This window comes from Tenrec ecaudatus, chromosome 1 (genome assembly GCF_050624435.1).
Source record: "Tenrec ecaudatus isolate mTenEca1 chromosome 1, mTenEca1.hap1, whole genome shotgun sequence".
Lineage (NCBI taxonomy): Eukaryota > Metazoa > Chordata > Mammalia > Afrosoricida > Tenrecidae > Tenrec > Tenrec ecaudatus.
In genome coordinates, this window is record NC_134530.1 from 260,356,242 (window position 1) to 260,376,936 (window position 20,695).

Sequence of the window (20,695 nt, forward strand, 5' to 3'; positions counted from 1 at the left end):
TTCCTGCAAGTTGAGTATGTTAGTCCGGGTTGACTAGAGAAACAAATCCAGAGACACTCATATGTGTGTTAATTGAGTTTTATATCAAAGAGTAATTGTATTTTAAGAAAATATCCCAGTCCAGATCAAGTCAGTAAGTCCGATATTAGTCCATATGTCTGATACCAGTCTATAAAGTCCTCTTCAGATTCAGGCAACACATGCAATGATACCGAATGCAGGAAGATCACAGGCCAGTGGGTGGAAAGTCTTGTGGATCCAGTGGCGGTAAAAGCATCTCAGCACAGGGTGGGTTTCCACATGGTTCCTCCAGCTCCAGGGCTCTGGCTCCATCAGCGTAGCTCCATGTGGCTTGTCAGCCAGAAGGTCAAGCAGAGAGTGTGTTTCACCTCCAGTGAAGCGGACAGGAGTTCCCAGAATCCTCAGGAGAAGACCATGCCCACACAGAGGCCTCATTGGCTATGACCTCATTGACAGGCTAGGCTCCACCCCTTTTCAAGTTGATAGGAGATTATGTAACATCCACATTGGGAAATTAAGTCTGAGGGAAGGGGTGACTGAGAGGCTAAAGAATATAAATTTTAGATCCCAAGTGGACTGATGCCCCAACTCAGCTGAGAAACTGGGAACACCTCTCGGCTTTCAATGTGGCTCAGCTGTCCGTCTGGACAAGGGTGGGGCCAGCACGTTCTCACTAACAGATGGCTGAAGCCCTAAATCCAACACGTGAGGAGCCGTCAGGGAGGTTACTTGCAAACTAATTTGAAGATGAATCAACATAATTGATGCCGTAACAAACCCCTCCCTCCGTGGTATTATACACAAACGGGGCTTCAGACCATTATTTTCGGTTCAGTCACGGTTGAGGAAGTGAAATCAGAATGGAGCCTAATTTAGCAAATGTGGGTAGACTGGAAGAAATGCTGGACTGAGAAAATTACAGCTGGAAACTTAATCACCCTCTTAGAAAACAGGACAGCCTGCAAGTGCTTAGCAACCAAATCTCTGAAGAATCAGATTCAACCAAAGTGCCCCGCCTACCAGTCTGCTTCAAAGGTGTGGCAATCTCCCCAGTCCCGGCAATAAGCCAATTTTCTCCATCAGGCTACTCAAAGGAGTTTCTCACTGGAGGGCTTCAATCTGTACTTTTCTCAGGTGAGCTGTCTTTCCACTTCATCCACATTTTTAAAAATTGCCTATTTCTATTTCACCAGTCTGAAATGGTACAGACTGTTTTAGATGTCTTAACAGAATTTATCACTTACTATGTTCCTCGGTACCCAAAAGAACTACCGTATATACTCGTGTAGAAGCACGTGTTCAGCACATTTTTCCTCACACTGTTCTCTTAAACAGACCATGACTAAAAATGAGGTTCGAGTGAAACTGCTTTTATGAAAAGAAAAAAAAAATCACTGTAACCAGAGAGAAACTTCCCAGGCGATACCGCTGGGAGCACTAACTCAGAGCAAGTTCCTGGATCCTGGCCTAGCAGGAAAAATGCTCAGCCCAGCTCAATTCCAGGGTTTTTTGTTTTTTTTTTTTGGTACCCTCATGTGTTAGTGCTCATTGACCTTGATGTCCACCAAGACAAAGGTACTGAGTCACCAAGCCCCATAGGTTCATTTCTTCAAGGTGTTTGTTATATCTAAGAAGTTTTCATGATGTTGCCTACTTGAACAACAAGTGATCTGAAATCCATGGCAAGGAGGGTGTAGGATGCCTGGTAGGGCTTGATCCAGGGCAATGTAGCCAAGAAGCATTACTGAAACCCAAATGACGGTGAACATGACAGTGGGACAAGAGGAAAGAAAGGAAATAGAGGAAAGAACTAGAAGGCATGGGGAATTCATAGAGGTCTAAATACAGGCATGTACATATATGTGTGATCATGAGTTGTTGATGAGATCAGGTATCAGGCATCCAAAGCCCCAAACAAAAAGTCATATTAATGTGAATGGAGGGGAGTGCAGAGTGGAGACCCAAAGCCCATCTGTAGACAATTGGACATCCCCTTACAGAAAGGTCATAAGGAAGAGACAACCAGTCAGGGTGCAGGATAGCACCAATGAAACATATAACTTTCCTCTATTTCTTTCATGCTAACCCCTGCCCCCCCCCCAGCCATTATCATGACCCCAATTCTACCTTACAAATTTGGCCAAATCAGAACATGCAAGTGGTTATAGATAAGAGTTGGAAATACAGGGAATCCAGAACAAATAAACCCCTCAGGACCAGTGGTGGGAGTCGCAATACCAGGAGGTGAAGGGGAAGGTGGGGGGAGGGAGGAGGAATCAATCACAATGATCTACATAGAGCCCCTCCCAGGGGGATAGATGGCAGGAAAAGTGGGTGGAGGGAGAGATCAGTCTGTCGGACGTGAAAAAAAAAAGTATGAATTATCAAGGGTCTGGGAGGGAGGGACGGTGGGGGAAGGAGGGGGGAAATGAGGAGCTGATGCCAGGGGCTCAGGTGGGGGGAGAATGTTTTGAAGATGATGATGGCAATAAATGTACAAAAGTGCTTGACACAATGGATAGATATATGGATTGTGATAAAACCTGTATGAACCCCCCAGTAAAATATTTGTTAAATGTTGCCTCAAATATCCTCTACCACATTCATAGACTTAGTTCCAAAATATAAAAGTATACATGCAGAATTAGCACTTTCTCTGAGACCAATATTATAAAACGTCAAGAAAAAAATTTCAGATAAAAAAGAAACATTTTTTATGATTACCAGAGTGTGAAGGGAAATAACAACAACAAAAATTATTATCAAGTCAATTCCAACCCATATAGGGTTAACTTATCAGTGCTTATGAACTAAATAGTCTTGATAGTATAATAAAAGAAATGGATTCATTTTGATAGAGGCTTTTGTGTTCATAACAACCTTGAATTGAAATCTTTCCTAATAACAAGGCAGAGATTACAGAACACATTTCATTTAAGGAGAGAGGAAATTTGGTCTTAGAGTGAAACTACTATTTTTGGAGGAATATGGCAAGCCTAGACAGAAAGGGAAAAAGGCTGGAGTTTTTTTGTTTTGTTTTCTCCCTAGTAAATAACAAGGGTACCACCAACCAAACCAAACTCACTACCACAAAGTCCATGGAAGTCCTAGTGACCTTATAGAATGGGGTAGAACTGCCCCTGTGAGTCTCTGAGACTGTAAAGCTAGGGAGTAGAATCCTTCTCCAGGCGGGTGGTGGTGCTTTCGAACTGCTGCCCTTGCGGTTAGCTCCCCTAAAACAAAACAAAACAAAGAAAACCAATCTCACGTGCATCCATCAAAGCTGACTGACAGTGACCCTATGGGACAGGATGGAACAACCCCCTGTGAATTACTGAAATAGACTGTAACTGTTTACAGAGTAGAAAACCCTGTCTTTCTCCTGAAGGGTGACTGGTGGTTCCCAACTGCTGACCTTCCAATCATAGACCACCAGGGCACCACTACACCCCCATGGTGACCCTGAGGACTCAAACTCAAAACTCACTGCCATCCCGTCGATGCTGACTCATATGACCTGTAAGACAGGGCTCCTAAGAGGAAGTTATTCAACTGGGGGCCCAAGCAGCCTGATTTCTGGTCTGCATCCCTGTGCTGGAATAAACAGCCATTTAAGATCAAAGAGCAGCATTTACTGAGGGACAGAGTTCAAAGGGCTAGGAAAGAAGGCGGAATGGGAGAAGGGGAATATGTGAGGATACATTAAGGAGATTGCATTGGATGAATTGAAAGGAAATATGTATGCATTCATGTAAAATGGATGGTCTGCTCTGTAAATGTTTGCCTAATTTACAAATGGAATTTTCATTTTTATTTATTTTCAATCATTTTATTGGGAACTCTTACAGATATAACATTCCATAGTACAATCATATCAAGGAGTATTGCTCAATTGCTACTATAATCAGTTTCTTTCTTCTTGAACTCCTTGATAACAGCTCCTCGTTGTCCCCTTCAGCCTCCTCCATACCCCCAGGAACACTTCTTTTTTTTCAAACGGGGTTTATAAAAAATGATTCTTACCATTAAAGTAACAATATGCTTGTTGATTGCTGGCTTGAAGAGTTAATTCATTCTAACTATAGTCTGCCTCAAGGACAAGAGTAGATTCTTGGGTCAGATTGTTTTGAAAAGGTTATGGGTAAAAACCTCGATGAGCCTGTTAGGTTTCTGTGATTATATACCTTGGTTCTTGCTTTGCAACACTGAAAGAATTCACCGCAGAAGCACTCTTGTAAATCCAAGTGATTGTTATGAGGGAAAGGAAAGTTTCAGGTAATACAGCCTCAAAAAGTACCCAGTCCACAGAGAGGACCACATGGCCAGCCCCACTTTGAGACATGTCGCCCTTCAGTGACCTATAGCTCTACAGAGGACAACACCGGAGACACAGTGTGGGAATTGCACCCGATCAGATCCCACTACACCTAGGCAAAACGCTAAGGGAGTGCAACAGAACAGTAAGGGACTAGAGCGGCGAGGTCCCCAGGGCACAGACTGGTGTGCTTCTTCCATGTGGGCGTGGAGACCCAAAGCCCATTTTGTAGGCCACTGGAGATCCCCTTGTAGAGGGATCTCGGGGAGGAGACGAGCCAGACAGGGTGCGATGTAGCAACAATGAAAAATACAACTTTCCTCTAGTTCCTAAATGCTCCCCTCCCCCCCACTATCATGATCCCAATTCTACCTTGCAAGTCTGATTAAACCAGAGGATGTACACTGGTACAGATAGGAACAAGAAACACAGGGAATCCAAAGCAGATAATCCCTTTAGGACCAGTAGTGTGAGTGGCAATACTGGGAAAGTAGAGGGAGGATGGGTTGGAAAGGAGGAACCGATTACAAGGATCTACATGTGACCTCCTCCCTGGGAACAGACAACAGAAAAGTGGGTGAAGGGAGACGTCGGACAGAGCAAGATATGACAAAATAATAATTTATAAATTATCAAGGGTTCATGAGGGAGTGTGGAGGGAGGGGAAAAATGAGAACCTGATGCCAGGGGCTTAAGTGGAGAGCAAATGTTTTGAGAATGATAAGGGCAATGAATGTACAAATGTGCTTTACACAATTGATGCATGTATGGATTATGATAAGAGTTGTAAGAGACCCTAATAAGATGATTTTTTTTAAAGTACTTCTGGAAAGCACGCAAGACTGCATGGTGGGGGGCATGGGAAAGTTCGCTATTGAAAATGGCTGTTTCAGGGGAGTGTGGAAAAACACGTGAGAGAAATACTGGAACAGGAGCAAGGCACCAACGTGCGAGTCAAGTGCCAGAGATCCCAAGAGAGTGAGAGGGGAGGCCTGGCACGTAGGTACATAGGAGCATGCCCACGGAGGAATCCCACCCTCTGCTTGCAGAGCGAACCTGTGCAAGAGAAGAGCGAGCTGGCCCTGCTCCCAGCCTGTGCTGTTTATCTCCTCTTAACCCCACTGGCTTGGGAGGTGTGGTTGAGGGTGTTGGTCAATCTTTTTGGCTGAGTTTAGGTGTACCTGGGTGATGTCATATCGCTGGTGCCTAGTCTGTGCACCTAGGTGTATTTCCCACCTGGGCCTAGGTGACTTGGCTCTGAGCGTGCTCAGTTCTGGATTTTCCCATAGGTGTCTAATTAGTGTGCTTGATTTCCTCGCAACCCCTTTATTGTGACCCTGCCAGCCGATTTCTGCTAGGACAGGCATTCGGGAAGATAACTCTTCTTTATTCCTAATCTAGCGACCTGCCAAAGCTATGTGAATTTTAGTTAAAATACAACATTTCCTAGTGACCTATAACAAAAATATCTGACAATTTGAAATTTCATTGGAAATCACATATAATTTTTTTTCTGTTAAAAATGGATTCAAAAGTTTTATTGTATAAGTTATAGTTTCCCATCCAGACAACTGCCTGATTCTCTTTTGGGTTAAAAACTTTATGTTAGTATTTCTGCCTAATATTAGACAACAAATACATGCCATCATAGTTCTGGTTATTTGATTGCTAACGGTCATAATTTTAATTCAGAAATCTAGCAGCATAAAAGCCAGTGGATTTAAATTGGAAAAATTACTCACCTATAAAGTTTAATTCATATGTTTAGACTTGAGAGTCTAGGATTGGGTATTATGTCCAAGATTATTATACCTGAAACTTTAAAAAAATAAGGTTAATTATTATGCTTTGTCTAATATTTCTCCTGATGTTAAATTGACATTATTTGACTTTGCATTAGTTTTGTAATTAATTTTCACCAGGTCTTTTGCTTTAAAAATATTAATATAAATTAGCCATATTAAATGTCATCTAAATAAAAGCTTTTTAGCAGTTTCATTCCATATAATTCACATATTATAAAATTTGTTAATCTAATCATATGAAGAGAGTTGTATAATCGTCACCACAATCAGTTTTAGAATATTCTCTTCTTTTTTATATCCATTATGATTAGCTCCCCACTCCCCCACAACTTCCCCTGCTTTATCTTTAAGAAACCATAAAACCAGTTATTTTCTCTATGATCTATATCTATATCTATCCTGGATTTCATTTAAAAAACAAGCAAACACCCTAACAACAATAACAAAGTAAAACAGAGAAAACCTCAATTGAAAAGAGAGCAGAATTTGAGGGAGTACCAAAAACAACTGCAATTATGCTGGGCTGAGCTGAGCTTTTGTAATACGCATTTTTCCTGCTGGGCAAGCATCAAGCAAATCTCTGAGTTAGTGCATCCAGGTTCTTTCTGGTCATAGTGAAATTTTTTCATGAAAGCAATTATGCTCAAATTTTTTTTTATTGTGATGACTGGTTTAAGAAAACAGTGTGAGGCTGTGAAATTTTGTTTCCTGCTTGGGAAAAATGCTGTAGTAACTGTTGTCATGTTGAACACAGCTTACAAGGACAGCTCTATGGGCAAAACTCAAGTGTACAAGTGGTTTTCTTGTTTCAAAAAAGGTGAAAGGTCAACTGATGACAACCCTCGTTCTGGACGTCTCTCAACTTCCCAAAACAGACAAAAAATGATGACTTACAGTGTATTTGGAGTTTGTTCTATCAGGTCAGACTGCTAATTCAAGCTTTCTATTTAGAGGTTCTGAAAATATTGCATAATGGTGTGCAACAAAAAAGGCCTGATTTGTGGCAGATGGGGAACTGGTTTTCCACCATCACAATGCACCTGCTCATGCAACCATCTCAGTGCACCAGTTTTTAGTGAAAAACAACATGCGTCTGTTGCCCCATGAACCTTACTCACCTGACCTAGCTTCTTGCAACTTATTTTTGTTTCTGTGAATGCAGAGGGACATGAAAGGACAGTGGCAAATTGAAAACATGGAAGAGGTCAAGTAAAAAATGAGGGAGGTACTGTCAGCCCTCCAAACAGATGACTTATTGTTGTTGTTTTGTTTTGTTTTCAGACAGATGAGTTTGAAAAATGTTTCCAAGAATGGAATCAAAGAATGTACGATGTGCTTTATATAATTGATGTATGTATATGTATGGATTGTGATAAGAGTTGTATGAGCCCCTAATAAAATGTTTTTTTTTAAAAGAATGGAATCACAGATTTGACGAATATATTCAGTGTAATGGAGAGTACGTTGAAGGTGATACATTTTTTTGTAGAAAAAAATTAAATACATAGCTTTGAAAAAAATCCATTTTGGAACATATTAAAAATGGGTCAAAAGGGAGATCAAATAATGAGTTAGATTTTTAACCAAACTGCATCTGCAATAATCCAATTTCCAATGCACTCTGCATGATAGGAAGGCTACTGACATTCCTGGTCTATAGTCAGAGGGCCTTTATCAGAGGCATAATCCACATGTATTTTCACTTTTTTAAAAACTGAAGTAACTTTTAAATGGGTCAAAGGGAGATCAAATGATGAGATAGCACATTTTAACCTAAGTACATCTGCCACAGTTGACTTTACAATGGTCTCTGTGGAATGCAAAAGAGTGTTTCCCCAGGTTGTCTCCCCCAAATATATGTCAAAGCTAGGACTCTGCATATCACATGGTAAATGACTGTACTTGGAGGTCAATGCAAGCTGCTTAGAGGTTATTCTCCCTGAGGGTTATCAGCCATCTAGAAAAATCAGACTACAAAGTCTGTCCCACCCTAAGTAGGGCCCACTCCCTTCTGATAAGGATTGCTTCCCTGAAGTAAAGCCCAGAGACAAGGTCAAGAACACTCAAGGATGACAAAGGTTAGGCTGCCATCTTAAGTCTAGGGTCCCCCTATCTTGTCACATATGTACCCCTACTCCCTCCCCTTCTTATTGCATGTACACCCCTAGCTCATCCCCTTCCTGTGACGCATATGCCTATTGTACAGTCCCTTCCTGTGACGTATGTGGTTACCTATAATCAGGGGGCTTGCACACCCCTAAGTATATATAGACCTTGGTCAGAAATAAAGGGGGTCTTACCTCCTCCTCTCTCTCTGCGTAGACCTGGCTGCTGAGATCATGGTGGTCCCATAGGTGAGCATGCTACTATGAAATGTGTCTGACTTCTTTATTATATTCTCTCTCCATACAATTGCACCTATGGACAATGATTGTCAGAGGCTGTGATTGTCAGCCATGATTTTCATGGCTTGTCATGATTGTCAGAGGCTGGTTACTCTGACAAGTGGCTGGTTACTGACAATTAGCCATGATTGTCAGCCATGAATGTCAGAGGCTGGTTACTCTGACAAATGGCGCCCAACCTGGGGTACTGTAGGAAAAGAACTCTTTTGAGTTATACTCCCTGTAACAGTGGAGTGCACAGGCACCTTCCTGTGACGTATGTGGTTATCTGTAATTGAGGGAGGGCGGCGCTTGCACACCCCTAAGTATATATAGGCCTCAGTCAGAAATAAAGGGGGTCTCTCCTCCTCCCTCTCTGTGCATGGACCTGACTGCTGAGATCATGGCCGCCTAGGTGGTGAGCATGCTACCATAAAATGTTTCTGATGACTTTATTTTATCTTTTCTCCTACCTCTCCTATCTTCTATGACTTTACCATGATCTTTATATATTATTGCCATACAGTTGTGCCTACAGAACCCCCATAATTGTCAGAGGCTGGTTACTCTAACAACTCTGTCTGATAACAAGGCTATTTATATCCCTTAAGTGTGGTCAAAGGCGAGTCACTGGAGGTTTAGTCCATGAGTGGACTCTGGAAATGGATTTGGGGCTTCCACTGTCATGCATAGCCTTCTGCAACCAGGTGGTCACAATTCAAGCTTACTGTTTACAGTCTGTGGATCACACAGGCTGGTGTGCTTCTTCCATGTGCACTAGTTGATGCCTCACTTAGATGGCTGCTTGTTTGAAGACAAGTGTTTAAGACCCTGGATCTTATCTATCTATCTATCGATCTATCTATCTATCTATCTATCTATCGATCTATCATCTATCCATCTATCTATGTATTCCTATTCCTATCCAGATCCTTCACCACACTTTGCTGTAGCACCTATATCTTCAATGACTTCTTCATGAGAGTGAGCATAGAACAGGGTTATGTCACAAGAATTAATTGTTCTTAACTTTGGGCTTGAATTAAGTGTGAGCCCCCAATCCATTCATATATGTATGATCTCTGGTTCATTTTAAAGATAAACTTTTGTTTTCCTAACTTGCTGAAAGATTTGACCAACATTTTTCAACAAAAAGATAGACTATATTGTACATATGCAAAGAACTTTAAGATTTTAACATAGGGTCTATTACACTAAATCAAGATTTCCTGAATTCTGGTATATTAAGGTATAAGAATTACAAATTAAAACTATGCCAAAAGCCATGAGGAACAGAAATTAGCTACATAAAACTGAAAAGACTAAAATGTTACTATAGGTTTTATGTGGGAATTGTTTTATTTTTTTTAAACATGTTATTAGGGGCTCATACAACTCTTATCACAATCCATACATATACATACATCAGTTGTATATAGCACATCCGTACATTCTTTGCCCTAATCATTTTCTTTTTTTTCTTTTCTTTTTTTTACATTTTATTAAGGGCTCATACAACTCTTATCACAATCCATACATATACATACATCAATTGTATAAAGCACATCTGCACATTCCCTGCCCCAGTCATTCTCAAAGCATTTGCTCTCCACTTAAGCCCTTTGCATCAGGTCCTCTTTTTTTTTTCCCCTCCCTCCCCGCTCCCCCTCCCTCATGTGCCCTTGGTAATTTATACATTGTTATTTTGTGGGAATTGTTTTAAAGTTCTATTCTCTGGATATAAGAAATATTTTTTTCCTTCCTTTCTCCTGAATTATCTAACTAATGTTTTGTGGGTTTTTTTAAATGTGTATATTTGGAATGGGTTTAGTTATGCCATTAAGTATGTGATGATAGTAAATTTGAGACCAGAAAAAAATGTATAAAAATATCATTATGAAAAATTAAGAAATGAAAAAATTTACTGCCAAAATTTTTTTTCTTTTTTTAATTAATAAATCTTTTTATTGGGGGCTCACAACCTCTTATCACAATCCACACATACATTAATTGAGCACAGCACCCTTATACATTCGTTGCCTTCATCATTCTCAAAATTCGCCTTCCACATGGGTTCCTGGAATCAGATTGGTTTCCTCTTTTTTTATCCCTTCCCCTCCCTCCCCGCTCCCCCTTCCCCCTGCACCCTTAATAGTTTATAAATAATTATTTTATCTTATCTTACACTGCCCTGCATCTCCCCTCACCCACCTTCCCATTGCCCATCTCCCAGAGAGGAGGTTACACATAGATCTCCAAGATCGGTTCTCCCTTTCTACACCCCCTTCCCTCCCGGTGTCACCACTCCCACCGCTGGTCCTGAGGGGTTCATCCATCCTAGATTCCCTGTGTCTCCAGATTCCCACTGCACCGCTGTACATCCTCTGGTATAACCAGGTCCACAAGGTAGAATTGGTGTCATGATAATTGGGAGGGGAGGAAGCGTTCAAGAACTAGAGGAAGGTTTTGAGTTTCATTGTTGCTACACTGAACCCTGAATGACTCATCTCCTCCCCACTACCCCTCTGCAAGGGATGTCCAGCTGTCTACAGATGGGCATTGGGTCCCCATCACGCACTCCCCCTCATTCACGGTGATGTGATTCCCACCACCATCCCACCCCCCTATCCCCCCTCCTGCCTTTGTTGTTTGAGACCTGGTCTCCTCTCCCCTTCACGATCACCCATGTTGGTGTGCTGCTTCCGTGTGGGCTTTGTTGCTTCTGGGCTAGATGGCCGCTTGTTTGCTTTCAAGCCTTTAAGTCCCCAGACTTTATCTCTCTATTATCTCTCAGTAGCCGGGCACCATCAGTCTTCTTCACCACACTTGCTTATGCACACATTCGTCTTCAGCGTTTATGTGAGGAAGGTGATCACACAATGATTGTTTTTGTTCCTTGGTGTCTGCTACCTGGTCCATTCAACACCTTGTATTCGCTTAGGCTGTGCGCTTCTTCTCTGTGGGCTTTGTTGCTTCTGAGCTAGATGGCCACTTGTTTGCCTTCAAGCCTTTAAGACCCCATGCTATATCTTTTGGATAGCCGGGTACCATCAGCTTTCTTCACCATGTTTGCTTACACACACACCTGTCTTCAGTGATCATGTCGGGAAGGTGGGTATCATGGAATGACCGTTTAGCTGGGCAAGGTGCTATTGTATTGAAGAAGTGTGCGTGAGGAAGCCCAATGTCCACCTGCTACCCTACTACTAAACCTATAAATATATGCACATAGGTCTATTTCCCCCATAATCATAAATATATTTACATATGTACATGTCTGTATTTAGGCTTCTCTGTATGTCCTTTGCCTCCTACTCCTTTCCTCTATTTCCTTTCGCTTTCCTCCTGTCCCACTACCATGTTCAGCCTTCATTCTGGTTTCAGTAGTTCCTATCAGTTACCTTGCCCTTGGTCACTCCCTACCAGTCCTCCCCTCCCCTCCCTCCTCTGGTTTTGAACCATTCGCTGTTCCCTTGTCCCTGTGTTGGGCTACACCTCCTCCCTTCCCCTGCCTCCCACGCTCTCATGTCCCTCCAGGACCGTTGGTCCCGTTATTTTCTTCTCTCATTGTTTGTCCAGCCTATCTTCGCATAGTACCTTTTATTACTAATTCAGCTGGATCTTACATTTAAGGAAGTAAGAGTTTAAATACATTTATATATGATACATCTGAAGTTAGAACTTTTATTGGTAAGCTTAGCAACATTATAAATATGATAAGTAGAAAAGTGTCAGAAATCTGAGTTATGATTTTTTAAAACAGTTTATATTGGCACTTCATCCACATATCATACAATTCAATCATATCAAGAAGAGTTGTATAATCATCACCACAATCAGTTTTAGAACATCTTCTTCTTCCCTGTACTCATTGTTATTCACATAATTATTTTTTAAATTGTGGCAAAAACATCCACTAAAAAACATTCTCCTATTCAACAACTTTCCCATTGGCTATACTCTTCGTGTTGTGCAACCATTCTGCATATCCCTTTTCAAATTATCCCCCAACATGAATATAAACTCAATGCCCCTAAACAAAAACGCTGCCTCCTTCACCAATGCTAACCACTGGCCAAAGTTGGTTTCTTTCATTTTTCCTTTTAGTAGTTTTCTCGATACAATATTCACATCGAATATATTTTCATAGTTAAATTGCCTTTTTAAAGAATTGTGTGAACAGCGGCCATCTAGCTCAGAAGCAAAAAAGCCCACATGGAAGAAGCACACTGGCCAGTGTGATCACGAGGTGCCAAGGTACCAGGTATAAGGCATCATGCAAAATATATATATATAAGTGTGTGTATGTATGTGTATATGTGTGTATATGTATATATGTATATATATATACCATATTAAATGAAGGGGGAAGTGCAGAGTGGAGACCCAAGGCCCAAGTGTCGGCCAATAGAGATCCCCTCATAGAGGGGTTTAGGAGAGGAGATGGGTTAATTAGGGTGTGAGGTAGTACCGATGAAGAACACAGCTTTCCCCCAGATCCTGGATGCTTCCTCCCCCCAACTACCATGATCCGAATTCTACCTTGCAGGGCTGGATAGGACAGAGGCTGTACACTGGTACATATGAGGGCTGGAGGTACAGGGAATCCAGGGTGGATGATACCTTCAGGACCAAGGGTGTGAGGGACGATGCTGGGAGAGTGGAGGGTGAGTGGGTTGGAAAGGGGGAACTGATTACAAGGATCCTCATGTGACCTCTTCCCTGGGAGAGGGACAGCAGAGAAAGGGGGGGAGGGAGACTCCGGATAGGGCAATATATGACAAAATAATGATGTATAAATTACCAAGGGCACGTGAAGGAGGGGGGAAGGGGAGGGAGGGAAAAAAAAAAAGAGGACCTGATGCAAGGGGCTTAAGTGGAGAGCAAATGCCTTGAGAATGATTGGGGCAGGGAATGTATGGATGTGCTTTATACAATTGATGTATGTATATGTATGGATTGTGATAAGAGTTGTATGAGTCCCTAATGAAATGTAAAAAAAGAAAAAAAAAAGAATTGTGTATACATCATCACAGTCAGTTCTTGTGTTCCCTTCCATCTTGGTCAATATTTATAGATTCCATGTCTTTTTGAACCTTGCATGTGTTTTAATCAAATTCAATAAACCGCAAGAGACATTGCGTTGTCTTTGTGCTACTTAGGTTTTATTCACTGCGATCAATAGTTATATGTAGGAAAGAAGGTTGAAACATAAAACCTTCATTCCCTCTTCACACAGCCTATTATTAGTAGAGATAGCACATGCAGGAGGGTCTCCACTAAGCTCCCAAAGGAAAGAGTCATAACTTCAAATCTACATAAGCGGTAAGGAAAATATGAAGCAAATAGTTCATTGTCTTACAAGGAAGACCAGGATCTTGCGAGGAAGGTCATTGGTTGATTCTGGAGGCTGGTGACGGGCATTTTCTTCATTGAGGGGATGCTGATAGTCTGACAGTGCCTCTCAGAAACTCAAAGGCTACCAAGCGCAGGGACAAGTAAGCATTAATCACCTCAAATTGAGAGAGCGACAGCCTGTCATCTTGTTCTGCTGCTTATAAATCTATTTTATAAGTATGTCCTTTCTAACATATGCGCCTGATCTTGTTGGTTTGTTTTGGATGTGTCCCTTACACTGTAGGGGCTGCTGTGCCTGTTTGGTAACTATCTGTCCTTATCAGGCTCACAGCCTAGTAGTGTCTAATTTCATATTTATGTCTTTCTAACTTTCTCTCCCCCAACTCATCTAACCTTAAGCTTCAGCATATGTTCCTATGAATCTTCCTGTGAACTTCCCAGGCTCCCTCGGGCAGGCCTCCTTCTGGCAGGAACCTTCTGCCCTTACCCCACCCGACCCTCAGTGCACACACTGCACTTTCTCTGCTCCTTGATTAGGGAGCTGTGTCTGTCTCTTCATTGCCCAGCTGGCACACAGTAGGCACACAATAAGTATTTGGGAGAAAGGAGAATGAGTGGGCTGATGGATCCATGTCTCTAACGACTGGGCACTATAGAAAGTGCTTTGCTTGGAGAGATGACGATAGAAGATTAAAGGGATAAACCTGACTTGAATGGTTATAACCTTGTCAGTTGATCCCCTCCTTTCTGATCTGGTTTCCAATATATCCTGAGGTTTATTAAAATTATTTTTGGTTTGTGTTTTGTTTGTTCATATCGGGGTTTATCTCAGATGTGTTATGTCATTGGGGGTAATCCTCTTGAATTTGTGTTACCTGTTTTTTGATTGATAAGCCTATTGGGACAGCGAGTAGAATAAGAATTCCTTGGGGTACAGTGGTGGTGGAGAGGTGTGTAAAAGGCAAATGTCAAGGAGTCCAGTAGGAAAAGAATGTTCAGAAATTGATTGTGGTAGCAATTGTACAATACTGCTTGATGTGGTTGAACTGTGGTATGATATATGTATTAACTCCCAATAGAAAAAAAACGTGCTTTGCAAAGTATAAATTCCTTGACATATGGAGAATATTGTCATTTCTTTTGGCAAAACTGGTAACATTGGGGTTATTACTATCATATACATTAAAAATAAAAGGCAGAATCATTCTGTAAAGGCTCAGCCAGAACAGGCAGAGAAGCACAACTTTCATAGAAGATCAAAACACTGTTGAAGGTTGTAATTTCTTATTTGGCAAGAGAAATTAGTATGCGCACAAGGCTGGTTTGTTTTTAATTACACCCTCTTTCCTGGGTTGCAGCAGCTATCAGGTGTGCATATCAAGGGACAATACCATGTGCTCAATAGTTCACTGTGGGTAAGCCTTTGGATTTGCACAAAGTGTGCAGCATATTCAAGCCCAGCACATTCATGCTGGGGCTGGGGAGGGGGGGAGGGGGGGAGAAATGCTGCAATGGCACTAACAGGGGAAAGGACAGCCAAAATACTCCTGAAAAGCAAGGAGAGCAAGACTCCATCTCTAGCACTTTGTACATATGATCAGGAGGGACCAGTCCCTGAAGAAGAAGCCCATACCTAGTAGAGGGCAGCTGAAATGAGGAAGACCCTCAGTGAGGTCGATGGACACAATGGCTCATCAATGGGCTCAGACATGACAGAGATTGTGAGCATGGTAGGACTGGGCAGGGTTTTGTTCTATTGTATCCAGGTTATATTCCATTTGACATAAGGGGGAATGCAGGTGTTACCAGAGTCATGTGAGTGGGACAGGAAGGGATGTTCTCTTTTGAACGGGTAACATTTATGTAAAACTCATGTAAAAAAAGAGAAAAAGGAAGGTTTATTTCAAAAATTGCTTTCTTATTTGTGTCAGAACCCAGATATCAGCTGGAGTCCCCTTGCCCCATGAAGGTCTAAGATGGTTTGACCCAGACCGTGCCCACATATCAACATTAAGCCCAAGAACTCCTTAAGATTTTTGCCAATCTCCTGTGCACATGCATTCATGGGCCTTCTGCATCAGCCTCCTGAAGAAAACCGAAGAATTATGAAGGACACTACTACCAAGAGAAACAAAGGACATCTCACTGGGATTCTGTAGCTGGAAAAAACAAAAGTCTACAGAGAAAATTGTAAAAGAAATCACAAAAGAAAACTTCCCTAATACCACAAAAGAGGAGAAAATAATTATCCAATACGCTGAGGGAACCCCAAACAGGATAGAACCTAAAAGAAAAATATCAAGGAAAAGGAGAGAATTGTAAGGGCACTTAGAGAAAAAAGAACAGTCAGCTACAACGGAAAACCAATAAGAATAAGCTTGGATTTCACAGCAGAAACTCTACAAGTCAGGAGACAATAACCAAACTCACTACCATCAAGTCAATGCTGACACATAGCGACCCTATAGGATAAGGTGGAACTGCCCCTGTGGTTTTCTCAGCTGTAACGTGTGTGTGTGTGTGTGTGTGTGTGTGTGTGTCTAAGAAAGAGATTTATAGACAAGAGCAACTGAACATTTAGAAAACATCCCAGCCCAGTCCAGATCAAGTCCATAAGTCTGATATTAGCCCATATGTCCAATACCAATCTATAAAGTCCTCTTCAGACTCATGCAACACATGTAATGATGCCGAATGTAGAAGATCACAGGCCAGTGGGTAGAAAGTCTTTGGATCCCATGTCATTAGAAACATCTCAGTGCTGGCAGAGGTCTCTGCATCAGGGTGGGTCCATGTGTCATGTCATCTGCTACGTGTCCCAAGGTGTCCGAGCTGTAACTCTTTAGGAGAGTAGAAAGCCTCATCTTTCTGCCACATAGCAGCTGGTGATTTTGAACTGCTGACTTTGCGGTTAACAGTCCAATAGATAACCAGAGCTCCTGGAAAAAGACAATGGAGGCGGAAAAGGCAGAGAAGGGGGGGAAGGGAGACTCTGGATAGGGCAAGATATGACAAAATAACAATGTATAAATTACCAAGGGCACATGAGGGAGGGAGGAGCGGGGAGGGAGGGGGAAAAAAAAGAGGACCTGATGCAAAGGGCTTAAGTGGAGAGCAAATGCTTTGAGAATGATTGGGGCAGGGAATGTATGGATGTGCTTTATACAATTGATGTATGTATATGTATGGATTGTGATAAGAGTTGTATGAGTCCCTAATAAAATGTAAAAAAAGAAAAGAGGAGAAAAAAAATGATGTAGGGCAAAGAATGTACAGATGTGCTTTATACAATTGATGTATGTATATGTATGGACTGTGATAAGAGTTGTATGAGCCCCTAATAAATTGGTTTTTCTTAAAAAGAAAAAGACAATGGAGGGACATATATAAAATACAGAAACAAAAGAATCCCACCAAACAAGAATCTTATATATCCAGCAAAGCTATCTGTCAAATATGTGGGAGGAAAAAATGGGTATTTCCAGACAATGAGAAATGAAGGACTTTGTAAAAGCAAGAATAAGCTAAAACAACAACAATAAAAAACCCCACTGCCATTGAGTCAATCAATGCTGACTTATAATGACCCCCCTGTTGTTTTCTGAGACTTCACCGTTTATGGGAGTAGAAAGCCCAGTCTTTCTCCTGAAGAGCTGCTCGTGGTTTCGAACTGCCGATCATATGGATTTCAGCCCAAGGTACCACCACTACACCAAGAATAGCATTACAAAAAATGCTGAAGGAACACTTTGGACAGAGAAGCAACGATAGACAAACCTGAGAGCAGCGTGCAGGATAACACCATCCAGGGATCAACTGAAAACAGCACTCAAAACAACACATTAATTCAAAACAACAAAGAAAACTAATAAAGCCACAAAAAGCACTACGATTATCTTTGCCTATTTGGCAAATGAACAAACCGAGGCAGAGAGATTTGGCAATTTGCTAAAGCCACGTAGTTTTATGTGAATGAGCTGGGATTTGAACTGAGCTCCCAAACCTTTGTCTCTATACCAGTTTTCATATAGAGATAAGATTCAATAAGGCTGCGCACCCTTGTCCATGTGATTGCGTTGCCTTCTTTGGATCGTTTATGGTAAATCCAGAAGGAATTTTATGGTGGACTGTTCTTGTTCCTTATTTTATCATATATTCCGAATCCTTTTTCCCCCCAATCTCTTCACTTATTTTTGTTTTCTCTTTCATAAGCTGCCCTAGGTGCTCTTTGAAACAAGGCAGTGAATAAGTAAATGAACAGAAACAAATAATTGTAACTTTCTGCAAGGATTTTTTTATTTTGAATAAAAGTATACAGCAATTTTGTGACAAAATGTTACAAGTAGAATGTTCAGCAGCTTATCCAAGAGAAATAACTGATACATCATGAGTATGCTCTCTCTGGTGTTGTTCATAATAGACAGTTGTTAGACACTTCCACAACTCCAAATTCACTGCCCGCCAGTCAGTCAGACTCTTAATTGAAAATAATAGTACCTTCAAATTTAGAAGAATGTTCTTATGGTATGGAATATTTTCTTTCTTTTTTGGGGGGGGAGAATATTTTCTTTCTTAAGGAATTCTCTAGAGAAATTTAAATTGTTGTCTTCTTTTTCTCTCGGTAAATTTCCTCCTAAATTGTAAAAGCATAAATTTCTGTTTGCAAAAACCGTCCACTTAGGGTTTATAACCATATGATAAGGCACTCCACACATAGAGGAAATGAAATTCTCACAACCAGGCAACATAATGAAAAACAAAAATATTGAAATTGTCAAGAATTTCAATTAGTTGCATCCACAACCAACACACCTGGGAGCAGCAAGAAGAAATCAAATGATGTATTTCATTGGACAAATCTGCTGCAAACGCGTTAAGAAGTAAAGATGTCACTTTGAGGACTGTGATTATTAATGTGTATCAGGTTGGTTGGCCCATGATTATTAATGTGTGTCAGGTTGGTTGGCCCATGATTATCAGTAGTTTGACAGTTACAATGACAGTTATCATTTTTTGAACTGATACAATGTAATCAGGATGAGATGTGCTACAAGCAGCCAATAAGATGAAAGAGAGTTTCCTGTGGATTATGGCCTGCATCCAATACTTATGAATGTTCCAGAAATAGTGTTCATCATCCTCTGATCTCCAGTTCTTGGCACTTGAGCCAGTGACCTGTCATATAACCAGCCTATCTTGAAATTAATCAGTTTCTGCAGCCTAAGAACCAGCATCCTGTCATCTGACCCACAGACTGGGAACTCGTATATCTCCACAACCCTGTGAAGCATTTCTGTGTTTGGTTCTCTGTATGTATACACATATAACTTATCTCTGTATGTATACATATATAATTTATCTCTATGTATACATATATAACTTAGTTCTCTATGCATACATATATAACTTATCTCTATGCATACATATATAACTTATCTCTATGCATACATATATAACTTATCTCTATATGTATGCATATATAACTTATCTCTGTGTGTATACATATATAAGGTATCTCTGTGTGTATAAATATATAAATCTGATTGGCTTTGCTTCTCAGCCTAAGACAAGAGCTAAGGTGCATGCACCTAACCCAAGCCATTCTACTTTCAACTGCCTACTATTGTGAAAGCTGGACAATGAATAAAGGAAACCATAGATGAATCAATATAATTGAATTATGATATTGGGGGAAATTATCAAACTACCAGAAGTGGATTTCCAGAAGAACAAACAAATTGGTCTTAGAAGAAGTACATCTAGAATGTTCCTTAGAAGTGAGGAGAGTGAGACTTCATCTCATGTACTTTGGACATGTTATCAGGAAGGACCTAAGAAGGATCACATGGTTGGTAAAGTCGAAGGTCAGGTAGAAGGTAGAGGAAGACCTTCAGCAAGACGGATTGACACTGCGACTGCAACAGTGAGTTCAAACACAGCAACAACTGTGAGAATAGTGCAGGACAGGGCAGTGTTTCGTTCTGTAGTACATAGGGTTGCTATGAGTCCATGTGTTAGGCTGGGTTGTCTAGAGAAACAAAATTAGTGACCATGATATATATATATATATATATATAACCATACATACACATATACATATATATGAAATCACTTTATTTCAAGCAGTATTTTTATATTAGGAAGACATTCCCGCCCAGTCCAACTCAAGTCCACGGGTCTGATGTTTGCTAGAGCCATCATGTCACTGCAGACCAAGGAAGCAGAAAGCTAAAGTGGGGTGCAGGGAGATCACAGGCTGTTGGGGACAGAGTCTTACGGCTCCATGGTTGGTGGAAACATGGCAAGGTGCCAACAGCTCTTCAGGTGGGCTGCCCCAGAAGCAGACACACAGTCCCAATGAAGAGGGAGGTGTAGGACAACACGAGGGAGAAACCCCAGTGTCTTTCTCATAAAAAGGCCACACCTCCAAAGGCACCATCAGACTGACCTGAGAGAGAAGTTGGATTCCACCCCTACGCTTTGATACATCTTCAAGTTGGTATAATACCTTAAGTACCACAAGAGACATGCCTGTGGACTTGACTGAAAAGAGGTGCTTTCAACTGGGAACACTGTATTCTGGGCCTTTCTGACCTTGAATATAACCAATTAGCTTTTCTATTAGCCTTATAATTGTAATATGGTAGATGAGTTCTATGTGACCATTACAATGAATTACTGAACCCAGCAAAGAAATAGAGACTGCCATGGGCAGGATGGCTGATGTTAAAATTAGTAAGATAGTTGAGGATGGAGGTATTGGCCTTGAGCTGATGTTGAATTTGATTTTCTCTCCTCCTTGTGAAGTCCGA